The sequence below is a fragment of the Gorilla gorilla genome, chromosome 11 (assembly GCF_029281585.2).
Source record: "Gorilla gorilla gorilla isolate KB3781 chromosome 11, NHGRI_mGorGor1-v2.1_pri, whole genome shotgun sequence".
NCBI lineage: Eukaryota > Metazoa > Chordata > Mammalia > Primates > Hominidae > Gorilla > Gorilla gorilla.
This window is the reverse complement of record NC_073235.2, coordinates 13,683,359-13,706,701: the sequence shown is the minus strand read 5'-3', so window position 1 is coordinate 13,706,701 and position 23,343 is coordinate 13,683,359.

Below are 23,343 nucleotides of genomic sequence, written 5' to 3'. Positions count from 1 at the left end.
CGGTGTAGATATTTCCATGTTCATACCAATAGCGTTGTAGACATTTCCATGTTCATACAGTTAGCGGTGTAGATATTTCCATGTTCATACAGATAGCGGTGTCGATATTTCCATGTTCATACAGATAGCGGTGTAGATATTTCCATGTTCATACAGATAGCGGTGTAGATATTTCCATGTTCATACAGATAGCGGTGTAGATAATTCCATGTTCATACAGTTAGCGGTGTAGATATTTCCATGTTCATACATATGGCGGTGTAGATATTTACATGTTCATACAGATCGCGGTGTAGGTATTTCCATGTTCATACAGATAGCGGTGTAGATATTTCCATGTTCATACAGATAGTGGTGTAGATAATTCCATGTTCATACAGTTAGCTGTGTAGATATTTCCATGTTCATACAGATGGCGGCGTAGATATTTCCATGTTCATACAGATGGCGGTGTAGATATTTCCATGTTCATACATTTAGCGGTGTAGATATTTCCATGTTCATACAGATGGCGGTGAAGATATTTCCATGTTCATACAGATGGCGGTGTAGATATTTCCATGTTTGTACGGATGGCTGTGTAGATATTTCCATGTTCATACAGGTGGCGGTGTAGATTTTTCCATGTTTATACAGATAGCAGTGTAGTTATTTCCATGTTTATAGAGACAGCTGTGTAGATATTTCCATTGATATACAGATAGCTGTGTAGATATTTGCATGTTCATACAGATATCGGTGTAGATATTTCCATGTTCGTACAGATAGCGGTGTAGATATTTCCATGTTCGTACAGATAGCGGTGTAGATATTTCCGTGTTCATACAGATAACGGTGTAGATATTTCCGTGTTCATACAGATAGTGGTATAGATATTTCCATGTTCATACAGTTAGCGGTGTAGATATTTCCATGTTCATACAGATGGCGGTGTAGATGTTTACATGTTCATACAAATGGCGGTATAGGTATTTCCATGTTCGTACAGATGGCGGTGTAGATATTTCCATGTTCATAGAGATGGCGGTGTAGATATTTCCATGTTTATGCAGAGAGCGGTATAGTTATTTCCATGTTTATATAGATGGTGGTGTAGATATTTCCATGTTTACAGAGATAGTGGTGTAGTTATTTCCAAGTTTATAGAGACAGCGTTGTAGATATTTCCATGTTTATACAGATAGCCGTGAAGATATTTCCATGTTTATACAGATAGCGGTGTAGATATTTCCATGTTTATACAGATAGCAGTGTAGATATTTCCATGTTTATAGAGATAGTGGTGTAGATAATTTCAATTTTATACAGAGAGCAGTGTAGATATTTCCAAGTTCATACAGATAGCGGTGTAGATATTTCCATGTTTATAGCGATGGCGGTGTAGATATTTCCATGTTCATACAGAGGACGGTGCAGATATTTCCATGTACATACAGATGGCGGTGTAGATATTTTCATGTTTACACAGATGGCGGTGTAGATATATCCATGTTTACATGGATAGCGGTGTAGACATTTCCATGTTTACAGAGATTACGGTGTGGATATTTCCATGTTTATGCAGATAGCAGTGTAGATATTTCCATGTTTATACAGATAGCGGTGCGGATATTTCCATGTTTATTCAGATAGCGGTGCGCATATTTCCAGGTTTATACAGATAGTTGGGCAGATATTTCCATGTTTATAGAGATAGTGGTGTAGATAATTTCAATTTTATACAAAGTGCAGTGTAGATATTTCCAAGTTCGTACAGATAGTGGTGTAGATATTTCCAGGTTCATACAAATAGCGGTGTAGATATTTACATGTTCATACAAATGGCGGTATAGTTATTTCCATGTTCTTACAGATGGCGGTGTGGATATTTCCATGTTCATACCAATAGCGGTGTAGATATTTCCATGTTCATACAGTTAGCGGTGTAGATATTTCCATGTTCATACAGAAGGCGGTGTAGATATTTACATGTTCATACAGATGGCGGTGTAGATATTTCCATGTTCGTACGGATGGCAGTGTAGATATTTCCATGTTCATACAGGTGGCGGTGTAGATATTTCCATGTTTATACAGATAGCAGTGTAGTTATTTCCATGTTTATAGAGACAGCTGTGAAGATATTTCCATTGATATACAGATAGCTGTGTAGATATTTGCATGTTCATACAGATATCGGTTTAGATATTTCCATGTTCGTACAGATAGCGGTGTAGATATTTCCATGTTCGTACAGATAGCGGTGTAGATATTTCCATGTTCATACAGATAACGGTGTAGATATTTCCGTGTTCATACAGATAGCGGTGTAGATATTTCCATGTTCATACAGTTAGCGGTGTAGATATTTCCATGTTCATACAGATGGCGGTGTAGATATTTACATGTTCATACAAATGGCGGTATAGATATTTCCATGTTCGTACAGATGGCGGTGTAGATATTTCCATGTTCATAGAGATGGCAGTGTAGATATTTCCATGTTTATGCAGATGGCGGTATAGCTATTTCCATGTTTATACAGATGGTTGTGTAGATATTTCCATGTTTATAGAGATGGCGGTCTTGATATTTCCATGTTTACAGAGATAGTGGTGTAGTTATTTCCAAGTTTACAGAGACAGCGTTGTAGATATTTCCATGTTTATACAGATAGCGGTGAAAATATTTCCATGTTTATACAGATAGCGGTGTAGATATTTCCATGTTTATACAGATAGCAGTGTAGATATTTCCATGTTTATAGAGATAGTGGTGTAGATAATTTCAATTTTATACAGAGAGCAGTGTAGATATTTCCAAGTTCATACAGATAGCGGTGTAGATATTTCCAAGTTTATAGAGATGGCGGTGCAGATATTTCCATGTTCATACAGAGGACGATGTAGATATTTCCATGTTTATAGGGATGGCGGTGTAGATATTTTCATGTTTACGCAGATGGCGGTGTAGATATTTCCATGTTTACACGGATAGCGGTGTAAACATTTCCATGTTTACACAGATAGCGGTGTGGATATTTCCAGGTTTATGCAGATAGCAGTGTAGATATTTCCATGTTTATACATATAGCGGTGTGGATATTTCCATGTTTATTCAGATAGCGGTGCGGATATTTCCATGTTTATACAGATAGTTGGGCAGATATTTCCATGTTTCTACAGATAGCAGTGTAGATATTTCCATCTTAATACAGATGGCGGTGTAGATATGTCCATGTTCGTACAGATGGCGGTGTAGATATTTCCAAGTTCATACAGATGGCGGTGTAGATATTTCCAAGTTCATAGAGGTAGCGCTGTAGTTATTTCCATATTTATTGAGAAATCGGTGTAGATATTTCCATGTATATTCAGATAGCTGTGTAGATATTTCCATGTTCATGCAGATAGCGGTGTAGATATTTCCATGTTCATCCAGATGCCGGTGTACATATATCCATGTTCATACAGATGGCGGTGAAGATATTTCCATGTTCATACAGATGGCGGTTTAGGTATTTCCATGTTCATACAAATGGCGGTGTAGATATTTCCATGTTCATAGAGATGGCAGTGTAGATATTTCCAGGTTCATACAAATGGCGGTGTAGATATTTCCATGTTCATAGAGATGGCGGTGTAGATATTTCCATTTTTATACAGATAGCAGTGTAGTTATTTCCATGTTTATAGAGATACCAGTGTGGATATTTCCATTGATATACAGATAGCTGTGTAGATATTTGAATGTTCGTACAGATAGCGGTGTAGATATTTCCATGTTCATACAGATAGCGGTGTTGATATTTCCATGTTCATACAGATAGCGGTGTAGATATTTCCATGTGCATACAGATAGCGGTGTAGATATTTCCATGTTCATACAGATGGCGGTGTACATATTTACATGTTCATACAGATGGCGGTGTAGATATTTCCATGTTCATACAGATGGCGGTGTAGAGATTTCCATGTTCATACAGATAGCGGTGTAGATATTTCCATGTTCAAACAGATAGAGGTGTAGATATTTCCATGTTCATACCAATAGCGGTGTAGTCATTTCCATGTTCCTACAGTTAGCGGTGTAGATATTTCCATGTTCATACAGATGGTGGTGTAGATATTTACATGTTCATACAGATGGCGGTGTAGATATTTCCATGTTCGTATGGATGGCAGTGTAAATATTTCCATGTTCATACAGGTGGCGGTGTAGATATTTCCATGTTTATACAGATAGCAGTGTATTTATTTCCATGTTTATAGAGATAGCAGTGTATACATTTCCATTGATATACAGATAGCTGTGTAGATATTTGCATGGTCACACAGATAGCGGTGTAGATATTTCCATCTTCGTACAGATAGCGGTGTAGATATTTCCATGTTCATACAGATAGCGGTGTAGATATTTCCATGTTCTTACAGATAACGGTGTAGATATTTCCATGTACATACAGACGGCGGTATAGATATTTCCATGTTCGTACAGATAGCGGTGTAGATATTTCCATGTTCATACAGTTAGCGGTGTAGATATTTCCATGTTCATACAGATGGCGGTGTAGATATTTACATGTTCATACAGATGGCGGTATAGATATTTCCATGTTCGTACAGATGGCGGTGTAGGTATTTCCATGTTCATAGAGATGGCGGTGTAGATATTTCCATGTTTATGTAGATGGCGGTTTAGATATTTCCATGTTTATACAGATGGTGGTGTAGATATTTCCATGTTTATAGAGATGGCAGTCCAGATATTTCCATGTTTACATAGATAGTGGTGTAGTTATTTCCAAGTTTATAGAGACAGCGTTGTAGATATTTCCTTGTTTATACAGATAGCGGTGAAGATATTTCCATGTTTATACAGATAGCGGTGTAGATATTTCCATGTTTATACAGATAGCAGTGTAGATATTTCGATGTTTATGGAGATAGTGGTTTAGATAATTTCAATTTTATACAGAGAGCAGTGTAGATATTTCCAAGTTCATACAGATAGCGGTGTAGATATTTCCACGTTTATAGAGATGGCGGTGTAGATATTTCCATGTTCATACAGAGGACGGTGTAGATATTTCCATGTTTATAGGGATGGCGGTGTAGATATTTTCATGTTTACACCGATGGCGGTGTAGATATTTCCATGTTTACACAGATAGCGGTGTAGACATTTCCATGTTTACACAGATAGCGGTGTGGATATTTCCATGTTTATTCAGATAGCAGTTTAGATATTTCCATGTTTATACATATAGCGGTGTGGATATTTCCATGTTTATTCAGATAGTGGTGCGCATATTTCCATGTTTATACAGATAGCGGTGTAGATATTTCCATCTTAATACAGATGGCGGTGTAGATATGTCCATGTTTGTACAGATGGCGTTGTAGATATTTCCATGTTCATACAGATGGTGGTGTAGATATTTCGAAGTTTATAGAGATAGCGCTGTAGTTATTTCCATATTTATTGAGAAATCTGTGTAGATATTTCCATGTATATTCAGATAGCTGTGTAGATATTTCCATGTTCATGCAGAGAGCGGTGTAGATATTTCCATGTTCATACAAATGGCGGTGTAGATATTTACATGTTCATTCAGATGGCTGTGTTGATATTTCATATTCGCACAGATGGCAGTGTAGATATTTCCATGTTCATACAGGTGGTGGTGTAGATATTTCCATGTTTATACAGATAGCAGTGTAGTTATTTCCATGTTTATAGATTTAGCAGTGTAGCTATTTCCATTGATATACAGATAGCTCTGTAGATATTTGCATGTTCATACAGATAGCGGTGTAGATATTTCCATGCTCATACAGATAGCAGTGTAGATATTTCCATACTCATACAGATAGCGGTGTAGATATATTCATGTTCATACAGTTAGCGGTGTAGATATTTCCATGTTCATACAAATGGCGGTGTAGATATTTACATGTTCTTACAGATGGCGGTGTAGATATTTCATGTTCGCACAGATGGCAGTGTACATATTTCCATGTTCATACAGGTGGCGGTGTAGATATTTCCAGGTTTATACAGATAGCAGTGTAGTTATTTCCATGTTTATAGATTTAGCAGTGTAGCTATTTCCATTGATATACAGATAGCTGTGTAGATATTTGCATGTTCATACAGATGGCGGTGTAGATATTTCGAAGTTTATAGAGATAGCGCTGTAGTTATTTCCATATTTATAGAGAAATCTGTGTAGATATTTCCATGTATATGCAGATAGGTGTGTAGATATTTCCATGTTCATGCAGATAGCGGTGTAGATATTTCCATCTTCATCCAGATGCCGGTGTAGATATATCCATGTTCATACAGATTGCGGTGAAGATATTTCCATGTTCATACAGATGGCGGTGTAGATATTTCCATGTTCATACAAATGGCGGTGTAGATATTTCCATGTTCATAGAGATGGCGGTGTAGATATTTCCATGTTCATACAAATGGCGGTGTAGATATTTCCGTGTTCATAGAGATGGCAGTGTAGATATTTCCATGTGTATACACATAGCAGTGTAGTTATTTCCATGTTTATAGAGATAGCAGTGTAGATATTTAAATTGATATTCAGATATCTGTGTAGATATTTCCATGTTCATACAGATAGCGGTGTAGATATTTCCATGTTCATACAGATGGCGGTGTAGATATTTCCATGTTGATACATATGGCGGTGTAGATATTTACATGTTCATACAGATGGCAGTGTAGATATTTCCATGTTCGTATGGATGGCAGTGTAGATATTTCCATGTTCATACAGGTGGCGGTGTATATATTTCCATGTTTTTAGAGATGGCGGTGTAGATATTTTCACGTTTACACAGATGGCGGTGGAGATATTTCCATGTTTACACAGATAGCGGTGCAGACATTTCCATGTTTACACAGATAGCTGTGTGGATATTTCCATGTTTATGCAGATAGCGGTGTAGATATTTCCATGTTTATACAGATAGCGGTGTAGATATTTCCATTTTAATACAGATGGCGGTGTAGATATGTCCATGTTCGTACAGATGGCCGTGTAGATATTTCCTTGTTCATACAGATGGTGGTGTAGATATTTCGAAGTTTATGGAGATAGCGCGGTAGTTATTTCCATATTTATAGAGAAATCTCTGTAGATATTTCCATGTATATGCAGATAGCTGTGTAGATATTTCGATGTTCATACAGATAGCGGTGCAGATATTTCCATCTTCATCCAGATGCCGGTGTAGATATATCCATGTTCATACAGATGGTGGTGTAGATATTTCGAAGTTTATGGAGATAGCGCGGTAGTTATTTCCATATTTATAGAGAAATCTCTTTAGATATTTCCATGTATATGCAGATAGCTGTGTAGATATTTCCATGTTCATACAGATAGCGGTGCAGATATTTCCATCTTCATCCAGATGGCCGTGTAGATATTTCCTTGTTCATACAGATGGTGGTGTAGATATTTCGAAGTTTATGGAGATAGCGCGGTAGTTATTTCCATATTTATAGAGAAATCTCTGTAGATATTTCCATGTATATGCAGATAGCTGTGTAGATATTTCCATGTTCATACAGATAGCGGTGCAGATATTTCCATCTTCATCCAGATGCCGGTGTAGATATATCCATGTTCATACAGATGGCGGTGAAGATATTTCCGTGTTCATACAGATGGCGGTGTAGATATTTCCATATTCATAGAGATGGCGTTGTAGATATTTCCATGTTCATAGAGATGGCGGTGTAGATATTTCATTGTTTGTACAGATAGCAGTGTAGTTATTTCCATGTTTATAGAGATAGCAGTGTAGATATTTCCATTGATATACAGATAGCTGTGTAGATATTTGCATGTGCATACAGATAGCGGTGTAGATATTTCCATCCTCATACAGATAGCAGTGTAGATATTTTCATGTTCATACAGATAGCGGTGTAGATATTTCCATGTTCATACAGATAGCGGTGTAGATATTTAAATGTTCGCACGGATGGCAGTGTAGATATTTCCATGTTCATACAGGTGGCGGTGTAGATATTTCCATGTTTATACAGATAGCAGTGTAGTTATTTCCATGTTTATACAGATAGCAGTGTAGCTATTTCCGTTGACATACAGATAGCTGTGTAGATGTTTGCATGTTCATACAGATAGCGGTGTAGATATTTCCATGTTCGTACAGATAGCGGTGTAGGTATTTCCACGTTTATAGAGATGGCAGTGCAGATATTTCCATGTTTATAGAGATAGTGGTGTAGATAATTTCAATTTTATACAGATAGCAGCGTAGATATTTCCAAGTTCATACAGATAGCGGTGTAGATATTTCCACGTTTATAGAGATGGCGGTGTAGATATTTCCGTGTTCATACAGATGGCGGTGTAGATATTTCCATGTTTTTAGATATGGCGGTGTAGATATTTTCACGTTTACAGAGATGGCGGTGGAGATATTTCCATGTTTACAAAGATAGCGCTGTGTATATTTCCATGTTTATGCAGATAGCGGTGTAGATATTTCCATGTTTATACAGATAGCGGTGCGGATATTTCCATGTTTATACAGATATTTGGGCAGATATTTCCATGTTTAAACAGATAGCGGTGTAGATATTTCCATCTTAATACAGATGGCGGTGTAGATATGTCCATGTTCGTACAGATGGCGGTGTAGATATTTCCATGTTCATACAGATGGCGGTGTAGATATTTCGAAGTTTATAGAGATAGCGCTGTAGTTATTTCCATATTTATAGAGAAATCTGTGTAGATATTTCCATGTATATGCAGATAGCTATGTAGATATTTCCATGTTCATGCAGATAGCGGTGTAGATATTTCCATGTTCATCCAGATGCCGGTGTAGATATATCCATGTTCATACAGATGGCGGTGAAGATATTTCCATGTTCATACAGATGGCGGTGTAGATATTTCCATGTTCATACACATGGCGGTGTAGATATTTCCATGTTCATAGAGATGGCAGTGTAGATATTTCCATGTTCATACAAATGGCGGTGTAGATATTTCCATGTTCATACAGATGGCGGTGTAGATATTTCCGTGCTGATACAAATGGCGGTGTAGATATTTCCATGTTCATAGAGATGGCGGTGTAGATATTTCCATCTTTATGCAGATAGCGGTATAGATATTTCCATGTTTATAGAGATAGTGGTGAAGTTATTTCCAAGTTTATAGAGACAGCATTGTAGATATTTCCATGTTTATACAGATAGCGGTGAAGATATTTCCATGTTTATACAGATAGCGGTGTAGATATTTACAGGTTTATACAGATAGCAGTGTAGATATTTCCATGTTTATTGAGATAGTGGTGTAGATAATTTCAATTTTATAGGGATAGCAGTGTAGATATTTCCAAGTTCGTACAGATACCGGTGTAGATATTTCCACGTTTATAGAGATGGCGGTGTATATATATCCATGTTCATACAGATGGCGGTGTAGATATTTCCATGTTTTTAGAGATGGCGGTTTAGATATTTTCACGTTTACACAGATGGCGGTGGAGATATTTCCATGTTTACACAGATAGCGGTGCAGACATTTCCATGTTTACACAGATAGCGGTGTGTATATTTCCATGTTTATGCAGATAGCGGTGTAGATATTTCCATGTTTATACAGATAGCGGTGTAGATATTTCCATCTTAATACAGATGGCGGTGTAGATATGTCCATGTTCATACAGATGGCGGTGTAGATATTTCCATGTTCATACAGATGGCGGTGTAGATATTTCGAAGTTTATAGAGATAGCGCGTTAGTTATTTCCATATTTATAGAGAAATCTCTGTAGATATTTCCATGTATATGCAGATAGCTGTGTAGATATTTCCATGTTCATGCAGATAGCGTTGCAGATATTTCCATGTTCATCCAGATGCCGGTGTAGATATATCCATGTTCATACAGATGGCGGTGAAGATATTTCCATGTTCATACAGATGGCGGTGTAGATATTTCCATGTTCACACATGGCGGTGGAGATATTTCCATGTTCATAGAGATGGCGGTGTAGATATTTCCATGTTCATAGAGATGGCGGTGTAGATATTTCCATGTTCATAGAGATGGCGGTGTAGATATTTCATTGTTTGTACAGATAGCAGTGTAGTTATTTCCATTATTATAGAGATAGCAGTGTAGATATTTCCATTGATATACAGATAGCTGTGTAGATATTTGCATGTTCATACAGATAGCGGTGTAGATATTTCCATGCTCATACATATAGCGGTGTAGATATTTCCATGTTCATACAGATAGCGGTGCAGATATTTGCAAGCTCATACAGATAGCGGCGTAGATATTTCCATATTCCTACAGATAGCGGTGTAAATATTTCCATGTTCATACAGTTAGTGGTGTAGATATTTCCATGTTCATACAGATGGCGGTGTAGATATCTACATGTTCATACAGATGGCGGTGTAGATATTCAAATGTTCGCACGGATGGCAGTGTAGATATTTCCATGTTCACACAGATAGCGGTGTAGATATTTCCATGTTCATACATTTAGCGGTGTAGATATTTCCATGTTTTGCAGATAGCGGTGTAGATATTTCCATGTTCATCCAGATGTCGGTGTAGATATATCCATGTTCATACAGATGGCGGTGAAGATATTTCCAAGTTCATACAGATGGCGGTGTAGATATTTCCATGTTCATACAAATGGCGGTGTAGATATTTCCATGTTCATACAGATGGCGGTGTAGATATTTCCGTGTTCATACAAATGGCAGTGTAGATATTTCCATGTTCATAGAGATGGCGGTGTACATATTTCCATGTTTATGCAGATAGCGGTATAGGTATTTCCATGTTTATACAGATGGTGGTGTAGATATTTCCATGTTTATAGAGATGGCGGTCTAGTTATTTCCATGTTTATAGAGATAGTGGTGAAGTTATTTCCAAGTTTATAGAGACAGCATTGTAGATATTTCCATGTTTATAAAGATAGCGGTGAAGATATTTGCATGTTTATACAGACAGCAGTGTAGATATTTCCATGTTTATAGAGATAGTGGTGTAGATAATTTCAATTTTATACAGATAGCAGTGTAGATATTTCCAAGTTCATACAGATAGCGGTGTAGATATTTCTACCTTTATAGAGATGGCGGTGTAGATATTTCCATGTTCATACAGATGGCGGTGTAGATATTTCCATGTTCATACAGGTGGCGGTGTAGATATTTCCATGTTTATACAGATAAAAGTGTGGTTATTTCCATGTTTATAGAGATAGCAATGTAGATATTTCCATTGGTATACATATAGCTGTGTAGATATTTGCATGCTCATACTGATAGCGGTATAGATATTTCCATGTTCGTACTGATAGCGGTGTAGATATTTCCATGTTCATACAGATAGCGGTGTAGGTATTTCCCTGTTCATACAGATAACGGTGTAGATAATTCCATGTTCATGCAGATAGCGGTGTAGATATTTCCATGTTCATACAGTTAGCGGTGTCGATATTTCCATGTTCATACAGATGGCGGTGTAGATATTTACATGTTCATACAGATGGCGGTGTAGATATTTCCATGTTCGTACAGATGGCGGTGTAGATATTTCCATGTTCATAGAGATGGCGGTATAGTTATTTCCAAGTTTATGCACATAGCGGTATAGATATTTCCATGTTTATACAGATGGTGGTGTAGATATTTCCATGTTTATAGAGACGGTGGTCTAGATATTTCCATGTTTATAGAGATAGTGGTGTAGTAATTTCCAAGTTTATAGAGACAGCATTGTAGATATTTCCATGTTTATACAGATAGCGGTGAAGATATTTCCATGTTTATACCGATAGCGGTGTAGATATTTCCATGTTTATACAGATAGCAGTGTAGATATTTCCATGTTTATAGAAATAGTGGTGTAATTTCCATTTTATACAGATAGCAGTGTAGATATTTCCAAGTTCATACAGATAGCGGTGTAGATATTTCCACGTTTATAGAGATGGCGGTGTAGATATTTCCATGTTCATAGAGATGGCGGTGTAGATATTTCCATGTTTTTAGAGATGGCGGTGTAGATATTTTCATGTTTACACAGATGGCGGTGGAGATATTTCCATGTTTACCCAGATAGCGGTGTAGACATTTCCATGTTTACACAGATAGCTGTGAGGATATTTCCATGTTTATGCAGATAGCGGTGTAGATATTTCCATGTTTATACAGATAGCGTTGCGGATATTTCCATGTTTATACAGATAGCAATGTAGATATTTCCATGTTTATAGAGATAGCGGTGTAGATATTTCCATTGATATACAGATAGCTGTGTAGATATTTGCATGTTCATACAGATAGCGGTGTAGATATTTCCATGTTCATACAGATAGCGGTGTAGATATTTCCATGTTCATACAGATAGCGGTGTAGATATTTCCATGTTTTACAGATAGCGGTGTAGATATTTCCATGTTCATACAGTTAGCGGTGTAGATATTTCCATGTTCATACAGATGGCGGTGTAGATATTTCCGTGCTGATACAAATGGCGGTGTAGATATTTCCATGTTCATAGAGATGGCGGTGTACATATTTCCATGTTTATGCAGATAGCGGTATAGGTATTTCCATGTTTATACAGATGGTGGTGTAGATATTTCCATGTTTATAGAGACGGCGGTCTAGATATTTCCATGTTTATAGAGATAGTGGTGTAGTTATTTCCAAGTTTATTGAGACAGCGTTGTAGATATTTCCATGTTTATAAAGATAGCGGTGAAGATATTTCCATGTTTATACAGATAGCGATGTAGATATTTCCATGTTTATACAGACAGCAGTGTAGATATTTCCATGTTTATAGAGATAGTGGTGTAGATAATTTCAATTTTATACAGATAGCAGTGTAGATATTTCCATGTTCATAGAGATGGCGGTGTAGATACTTCCATGTTCATACAAATGGAGGTGTAGATATTTCCATGTTCATAGAGATGGCGGCGTAGATATTTCCATGTTTATACAGATAGCAGTGTAGTTATTTCCATGTTTATAGAGATAGAAGTGTAGATATTTCCATTGATATACACATAGCTGTGTAGATATTTGCATGTTCATACTGATAGCGGTGTTGATATTTCCATCTTCGTACAGATAGCGGTGTAGATATTTCCATGTTCATACAGATAGCGGTATAGATATTTCCATGTTCATACAGATAGCGGTGTAGATATTTCCATGTTCGTACAGATAGCGGTGTAGATATTTCCATGTTCGTACAGATAGCGGTGTAGATATTTCCATGTTCATACAGATAACGGTGTAGATATTTCCATGTTCATACAGATAGCGGTGTAGATATTTCCATGTTTATTCAGTTAGCGGTGTAGATATTTCCATGTTCATACAGATGGCGGTGTATATATGTACATGTTCATACAGATGGCGGTGTAGATATTTCCATGTTCGTACAGATGGCGGTGTAGATATTTCCATGTTCATAGAGATGGCGGTGTAGATATTTCCATGTTTATGCAGATAGCGGTATAGATATTTCCATGTTTATAGAGATAGTGCTGAAGTTATTTCCAAGTTTATAGAGACAGCATTGTAGATATTTCCATGTTTATACAGATAGCGGTGAAGATACTTCCATGTTTATACAGATAGCGGTGTAGATATTTACTTGTTTATACAGATAGCAGTGTAGATATTTCCATGTTTATTGAGATAGTGGTGTAGATAATTTCAATTTTATACAGATAGCAGTGTAGATATTTCCAAGTTCATACAGATAGCGGTGTAGATATTTCCACGTTTATAGAGATGGCGGTGTATATATATCCATGTTCATACAGATGGCGGTGTAGATATTTCCATGTTTTTAGAGATGGTGGTGTAGATATTTTCACATTTACACAGATGGCGGTGGAGATATTTCCATGTTTACACAGATAGCGGTGCAGACATTTCCATGTTTACACAGATAGCGGTGTGGATATTTCCATGTTTATGCAGATAGCGGTGTAGATATTTCCATCTTAATACAGATGGCGGTGTAGATATGTCCATGTTCGTACAGATGGCGGTGTAGATATTTCCATGTTCATACAGATGGCGGTGTAGATATTTCGAAGTTTATAGAGATAGCGCGTTAGTTATTTCCATATTTATAGAGAAATCTCTGTAGATATTTCCATGTATATGCAGATAGCTGTGTAGATATTTCCATGTTCATGCAGATAGCGGTGCAGATATTTCCATGTTCATCCAGATGCCGGTGTAGATATATCCATGTTCATACAGATGGCGGTGAAGATATTTCCATGTTCATACAGATGGCGGTGTAGATATTTCCATGTTCATACACATGGCGGTGGAGATATTTCCATGTTCATTGAGATGGCGGTGTAGATATTTCCATGTTCATAGAGATGGCGGTGTAGATATTTCCATGTTCGTAGAGATGGCGGTGTAGATATTTCATTGTTTGTACAGATAGCAGTGTAGTTATTTCCATTATTATAGAGATAGCAGTGTAGATATTTCCATTGATATACAGATAGCTGTGTAGATATTTGCATGTTCATACAGATAGCGGTGTAGTTATTTCCATGCTCATACATATAGCGGTGTAGATATTTCCATGTTCATACAGATAGCGGGGCAGATATTTGCATGTTCATACCGATAGCGGTGAAGATATTTCCATGTTCATACATATAGCGGTGTAAATATTTCCATGTTCATACAGTTAGTGGTGTAGATATTTCCATGTTCATACAGATGGCGGTGTAGATATCTACATGTTCATACAGATGGCGGTGTAGATATTCAAATGTTCGCACGGATGGCAGTGTAGATATTTCCATGTTCATACAGGTGGCAGTGTAGATATTTCCATGTTTATACAGATAGCAATGTAGTTATTTCCATGTTTATAGAGATAGCAGTGCAGATATTTCCGTTGATATATAGATAGCTGTGTAGATATTTCCAAGTTCATACAGATAACGGTGTAGATATTTCCATGTTCATACAGATAGCCTTGTAGATATTTCCATGTTCATACAGTTAGCGGTGTAGCTATTTCCATGTTCATACACATGGCGGTGTAGATATTTACATGTTCATACAGATGGCGGTGTAGATATTTCCATGTTCGTACAGAAGGCGTTGTAGATATTTCCATGTTCATAGAGATGGCGGTGTAGATATTTCCATGTTTCTGCAGATAGCGGTATAGGTATTTCCATGTTTATACAGATGGTGGTGTAGATATTTCCATGTTTACAGAGATGGCGGTCTAGATATTTCCATGTTTATAGAAATAGTAGTGTAGTTATTTCCAAGTTTAAAGAGACAGCGTTGTAGATATTTCCATGTTCGTACAGATAGCGGTGTAGATATTTCCATGTTCATACAGATAGCGGTCTAGATATTTCCATGTTCATACAGATAGCGGCGTAGATATTTCCATGTTCATACCAATAGCGGTGTAGACATTTCCATGTTCATACATTTAGCGGTGTACATATTTCCATGTTCATACAGATGGCGGTGAAGATATTCATATGTTCATACAGATGGCGGTGTAGATATTTCCATGTTCGTACGGATTGCAGTGTAGATATTTCCATGTTCATACAGGTGGCAGGGTAGATATTTCCATGTTTATACAGATAGCAGTGTAGTTATTTCCATGTTAATAGAGATAGTTGTGTAGATATTTCCATTGATATACAGATAGCTGTGTAGATATTTGCATGTTCATACAGATAGCGGTGTAGATATTTCCATGTTCGTACAGATAGCGTTGTAGATATTTCCATGTTCATTCAGATAGCGGTGTAGATATTTCCATGTTCATACAGATAACGGTGTAGATATTTCCATGTTCATACAGACAGCGGTGTAGATATTTCCATGTTCATACAGATGGCGGTGTAGATATTTTCATGTTCATACAGATGGCGGTATAGATATTTCCATGTTCGTACAGATGGCGGTGTAGATGTTTCCATGTTCATAGAGATGGCGGTGTAGATATTTCCACGTTTATGCAGATAGCGGTATAGATATTTCCATGTTTATACAGATGGCGGTGTAGATATTTCCATGTTTATAGAGATGGCGGTCTAGATATTTCCATGTTTTCAGAGATAGGTGTGTAGTTATTTCCAAGTTTATAGAGACAGCGTTGTAGATATTTCCATGTTTATACAGATAGCGGTGAAGATATTTCCATGTTTATACAGATAGCGGTGTAGATATTTCCATGTTTATACAGATAGCAGTGTAGATATTTCCATGTTTATAGAGATAGTGGTGTAGATAATTTCAATTTTATACAGAGAGCAGTGTAGATATTTCCAAGTTCACACAGATGGCGGTGTAGATATTTCGATGTTTATAGGGATGGCAGTGTAGATATTTTCATCTTTACACAGATGGCAGTGTAGATATTTCCATGTTTACACAGATAGCGGTGTGGACATTTCCATGTTTATGCAGATAGCAGTGTAGATATTTCCATGTTTATACAGATAGCGGTGCGGATATTTCCATGTTTATACAGATAGTTGGGCAGATATTTCCATGTTTATACAGATAGCGGTGTAGATATTTCCATCTTAATACAGATGGCGGTGTAGATATGTCCATGTTTGTACAGATGGCGGTGTAGATATTTCCATGTTCATACAGATGGCGGTGTAGATATTTCGAAGTTTATAGAGATAGCACTGTAGTTATTTCCATATTTATAGAGAAATCTGTGCAGATATTTCCACGTATATTCAGATAGCTGTGTAGATATTTCCATGTTCATGCAGATAGCGGTGTAAATATTTCCATGTTCATCCAGATGCCGGTGTACATATCTCCATGTTCATACAGATGGCGGTGAAGATATTTCCATGTTCATACAGATGGCGGTGTAGATATTTCCATGTTCATACAAATGGCGGTGTAGATATTTCCATGTTCATAGAGATGGCGGTGTAGATATTTCCATGTTCATACAAATCACGGTGTAGATATTTCCATCTTCATGGAGATGGCGGTGTAGATGTTTCCGTATTTATACAGATAGCAGTGTAGTTATTTCCATGTTTATAGAGATAGCAGTGTAGATATTTCCATTGATATACAGATAGCTGTGTAGATATTTGCATGTTCATACAGATAGCGGTGTAGATATTTCCATGTTCATCCAGATAGCGGTGTAGATATTTCCATGTTTTTACAGATAGCAGTGTAGATGTTTCCATGTTCATTCAGATAGCGGTCTAGATATTTCCATGTTCATACAGGTGGCGGTGTAGCTATTTCCATGTTTATACAGATAGCAGTGTAGTTATTTCCATGTTTATAAAGACAGCTGTGTAGATATTTCCATTGATATACAGATAGCTGTGTAGATATTTGCGTGTTCATACAGATAGCAGTGTAGATATTTCCATGTTTATACAGATAGTTGGGCAGATATTTCCATGTTTATGCAGATAGCGGTGTAGATATTTCTGTCTTAATACAGATGGCGGTGTAGATATGTCCATGTTTGTACAGATGGCGGTGTGGATATTTCCATGTTCATACAGATGGCGGTGTAGATATTTCGAAGTTTATAGAGATAGCACTGTAGTTATTTCCATATTTATGGAGAAATCTGTGTAGATATTTCCATGTATATTAAGATAGCTGTGTATATATTTCCATGTTCATGCAGACAGCAGTGTAGATATTTCCATGTTCATCCAGATGCTAGTGTACATATATCCATGTTCATACAGATGGCGGTGAAGATATTTCCATGTTCATACAGATGGTGGTGTATATATTTCCATGTTCATACAGATGGTGGTGTAGATCTTTCCATGTTCATAAAAATGGCGGTGTAGATAGTTCCATGTTCATAGAGATGGCGGTGTAGATATTTCCATGTTCATACAAATGGCGGTGTAGATATTTCCATGTTCATAGAGATGGCGGGATAGATATTTCCATATTTATAGAGATAGCAGTGTAGTTATTTCCATGTTTATAGAGATAGCAGTGTAGATATGTCCAAGTTCATACAGGTGGCGCTGTAGATATTTCCATGTTTATACAGATAGCAGAGTAGTTATTTCCATGATTATAGAGATAGCTGTGTAGATATTTGCATTGATATACAGATAGCTGTGTAGATATTTGCATGTTCATAGAGAAAGCGGGGTAGATGTTTCCATATTCGTACAGATAGCCGTGTAGATATTTCCATGTTCATACAGATAGCGGTGTAGATATTTCCATGTTTATAGAGATGGCGGTGTAGATATTTCCATGTTCATACAGATGGCGGTGTAGATATTTCCATGTTTATAGGGATGGCGGTGTAGATATTTTCATGTTTACACAGAAGGCGGTGTAGATATTTCCATGTTTACACAGATAGCAGTGTAGACATTTCCATGTTTACACAGATGGCGGTGTGGATATTTCCATGTTTATGCAAATAGCAGTGTAGGTATTTTCAGGTTTACACAGATAGCGGTGCGGATTTTTCCATGTTTATACAGATATTTGGGCAGATATTTCCATGTTTATACAGATAGTGGTGTAGATATTTCCATCTTAATACAGATGGCGGTGTAGATATGTCCATGTTCCAACAGATGGCGGTGTAGATATTTCCATGTACATACAGATGGCGGTGAAGATATTTCGATGTTTATAGAGATAGCGCTGTAGTTATTTCCATACTTATAGAGAAATCTGTGTAGATATTTCCATGTATATTCAGATATTTGTGTAGATATTTCCATGTTCATGCAGATAGCGGTGTAGATATTTCCATGTTCATCCAGATGCCGGTGTACCTATATCCATGTTCATACAGATTGCGATGAAGATAATTCCATGTTCATGCAGATGGCGGTGTAGGTATTTCCATGTTCATAAAAATGGCGGTGTAGTAACTTCCATGTTCATAGAGATGGCGGTGTAGATATTTCCAGGTTCATACAAATGGCGGTGTAGATATTTCCATGTTCATAGAGATGGCGGTGTAGATATTTCCATGTTTGAACAGATAGCAATGTAGGTATTTCCATGTTTATAGAGATACCAGTGTGGATATTTCCATTGATATACAGATAGCTGTGTAGATATTTGCATGTTCATACAGATAGCGGTGTAGATATTTCCATGTTCATACAGATAGCGGTGTAGATATTTCCATGTTCATACAGATAGCGGTGTAGATATTTCCATGTTCATACAGATAGCGGTGTAGATATTTCCATGTTCATACAGATAGCGGTGTAGATATTTCCATGTTCATACTCATAGCGGTGTAGATATTTCCATGTTCATACAGATAGCGGTGTAGATATTTCCATGTTCATACAGATAGCGGTGTAGATATTTCCATCTTCGTACAGATAGCGGTGTAGATATTTCCATGTTCATACAGATAGCGGTGTAGGTATTTCCATGTTCATACAGATAACGGTGTAGATATTTCCATGTTCATACTGATAACGGTGTAGATATTTCCATGTTCGTACAGTTAGCGGTGTAGATATATCCATGTTCATACAGATGGCGGTGTAGATATTTACATGTTCATACAGATGGCGGTATGGATATTTCCATGTTCGTACAAATGGCGGTGTAGGTATTTCCATGTTCATAGAGATGGCGGTGTAGATATTTCCATGTTTATGCAGATAGCGGTATAGATATTTCCATGTTTATACAGATGGTGGTGTAGATATTTCCATGTTTATAGAGATGGCGGTCTAGATATTTCCATGTTTACAGAGATAGTGGTGTAGTTATTTCCAAGTTTATAGAGACAGCGTTGTAGATATTTCCATGTTTATACAGATAGCGGTGAAGATATTTCCATGTTTATACAGATAGCGCTGTAGATATTTCCATGTTTATACAGATAGCAGTGTAGATATTTCCATGTTTATAGAGATAGTGGTGTAGATAATTTCAATTTTATACAGAGAGCAGTGTAGATATTTCCAAGTTCATACAGATAGCGGTGTAGATATTTCCACGTTTATAGAGATGGCGGTGTAGATATTTCCATGATCATACAGATAGCGGTGTAGATATTTCCATGTTCATACAGATGGCGGTGTAGATATTTACATGTTCATAGAGATGGCGGTGTAGATACTTCCATGTTTATGCTGATAACGGTATAGATATTTCCATGTTTATAAAGATGGTGGTGTAGATATTTCCATGTTTATAGAGATGGCGGTCTAGATATTTCCATGTTTACAGAGATAGTGGTGTAGTTATTTCCAAGTTTATAGAGACAGCGTTATAGATATTTCCATGTTTATATAGATAGTGGTGAAGATATTTCCGTATTTATACAGATAGAGGTGTAGATATTTCCAAGTTTATACAGATATCAGTGTAGATATTTCCATGTTTATAGAGATAGTGGTGTAGATAATTTCAATTTCATACAGAGAGCAGTGTAGATATTTCCAAGTTCATACAGATAGCGGTGTAGATATTTCCAAGTTTCTAGAGCTGGCTGTGTAGATTTTTCCATGTTCATAGATATGGCGGTGTAGATATTTCCGTGTTCATACAAATGGCGGTGTAGATATTTCCATGTTAATAGAGATGGCGGTGTAGATATTTCATTGTTTGTACAGATAGCAGTGTATATATTTCCATGTTTATAGAGATAGCAGTGTAGATATTTCCATTGATATACAGATAGCTCTGTAGATATTTGCATGTTCATACAGATGGCGGTGTAGATATTTCATATTCGCACAGATGGCAGTGTAGATATTTCCATTGATATACAGATAGCTCTGTAGATATTTGCATGTTCATACAGATAGCGGTGTAGATATTTCCATGCTCATACAGATAGCGGTGTAGATATTTCCATGCTCATACAGATAGCGGTGTAGATATTTTCATGTTCATACAGTTAGCGGTGTAGATATTTCCATGTTCATACAAATGGCGGTGTAGATATTTACATGTTCTTACAGATGGCGGTGTAGATATTTCATGTTCGCACAGATGGCAGTGTACATATTTCCATGTTCATACAGGTGGCGGTGTAGATATTTCCATGTTTATACAGATAGGAGTGTAGTTATTTCCATGTTTATAGATTTAGCAGTGTAGCTATTTCCATTGATATACAGATAGCTGTGTAGATATTTGCATGTTCATACAGATGGCGGTGTAGATATTTCGAAGTTTATAGAGATAGCGCTGTAGTTATTTCCATATTTATAGAGAAATCTGTGTAGATATTTCCATGTATATGCAGATAGGTGTGTAGATATTTCCATGTTCATGCAGATAGCGGTGTAGATATTTCCATCTTCATCCAGATGCCGGTGTAGATATATCCATGTTCATACAGATTGCAGTGAAGATATTTCCATGTTCATATAGATGGCGGTGTAGATATTTCCATGTTCATACAAATGGCGGTGTAGGTATTTCCATGTTCATAGAGATGGCGGTGTAGATATTTCCATGTTCATACAAATGGCGGTGTAGATATTTCCGTGTTCGTAGAGATGGCAGTGTAGATATTTCCATGTGTATACACATAGCAGTGTAGTTGTTTCCATGTTTATAGAGATAGCAGTGTAGATATTTCCATTGATATTCAGATATCTGTGTAGATATTTGCATGTTCATACAGATAGCGGTGTAGATATTTCCATGTTCATACTGATAGCGGTGTAGATATTTCCATGTTCATACAGTTAGCGGTGTAGATATTTCCATGTTCATACAGATGGCGTTGTAGATATTTCCATGTTCATACAGATGGCGGTGTAGATATTTACATGTTCATACAGATGGTGGTGTAGATATTTCCATGTTCGTACGGATGGCAGTGTAGATATTTCCATGTTCATACAGGTGGCGGTGTAGATATTCCCATGTTTTTACAGATAGCTGTGTAGTTATTTCCATGTTTCTACAGATAGCAGTGTAGATATTTCCATGTTTATAGAGATAGTGGTGTAGATAATTTCAATTTTATACAGATACCAGTGTAGATATTTCCAGGTTCATACAGATAGCGGTGTAGATATTTCCACGTTTATAGAGATGGCGGTGTAGATATATCCATGTTCATACAGATGGCGGTGTAGATATTTCCATGTTTTTAGAGATGGCGGTGTAGATATTTTCACGTTTACACAGATGGCGGTGGAGATATTTCCATGTTTACACAGATAGCGGTGCAGACATTTCCATGTTTACACAGATAGCGGTGTGGATATTTCCATGTTTATGCAGATGGCGGTGTAGATATTTCCATGTTTATACAGATAGCGGTGCGGATATTTCCATGTTTATACAGATATTTGGGCAGATATTTCCATGTTTAAACAGATAGCGGTGTAGATATTTCCATCTTAATACAGATGGTGGTGTAGATATGTCCATGTTCGTACAGATGGCGGTGTAGATATTTCCATGTTCATACAGATGGCGGTGTAGATATTTCGAAGTTTATAGAGATAGCGCTGTAGTTATTTCCATATTTATAGAGAAATCTGTGTAGATATTTCCATGTATATGCAGATAGCTATGTAGATATTTACATGTTCATGCAGATAGCGGTGTAGATATTTCCATGTTCATCCAGATGCCGGTGTAGATATATCCATGTTCATACAGATGGCGGTGAAGATATTTCCATGTTCATACAGATGGCGGTGTAGATATTTCCATGTTCATACAGATGGCGGTGTAGATATTTCCATGTTCATGCAAATGGCGGTGTAGATATTTCCATGTTCATAGAGATGGCGGTGTAGATATTTCCATGTTTATACAGATAGCAGTGTAGTTATTTCCATGTTTATAGAGATAGCAGTGTAGATATTTCCGTTGATATACAGATAGCTGTGTAGATATTTGCATGTTCATACAGATAGCGGTGTAGATATTTCCATGTTCGTACAGATAGCGGTGAAGGTATTTCCATGTTCATACAGATAGCGGTGTAGATATTTCCATGTTCATACAGATAGCGGTGTAGATATTTCCATGTTCATACAGATGGCGGTGTACATATTTCCATCTTCGTACAGATGGCCGTGTAGATATTTCCATGTTCTTAGAGATGGCGGTGTAGATATTTCGAAGTTTATAGAGATAGCACTGTAGTTATTTCCATATTTATAGAGAAATCTGTGTAGATATTTCCATGTTAATCCAGATGGCTGTGTAGATATTTCCATGTTCATACACATGGCGGTGTAGATATTTCCATGTTCATAGAGATGGCGGTGTAGATATTTCCATGTTCATACA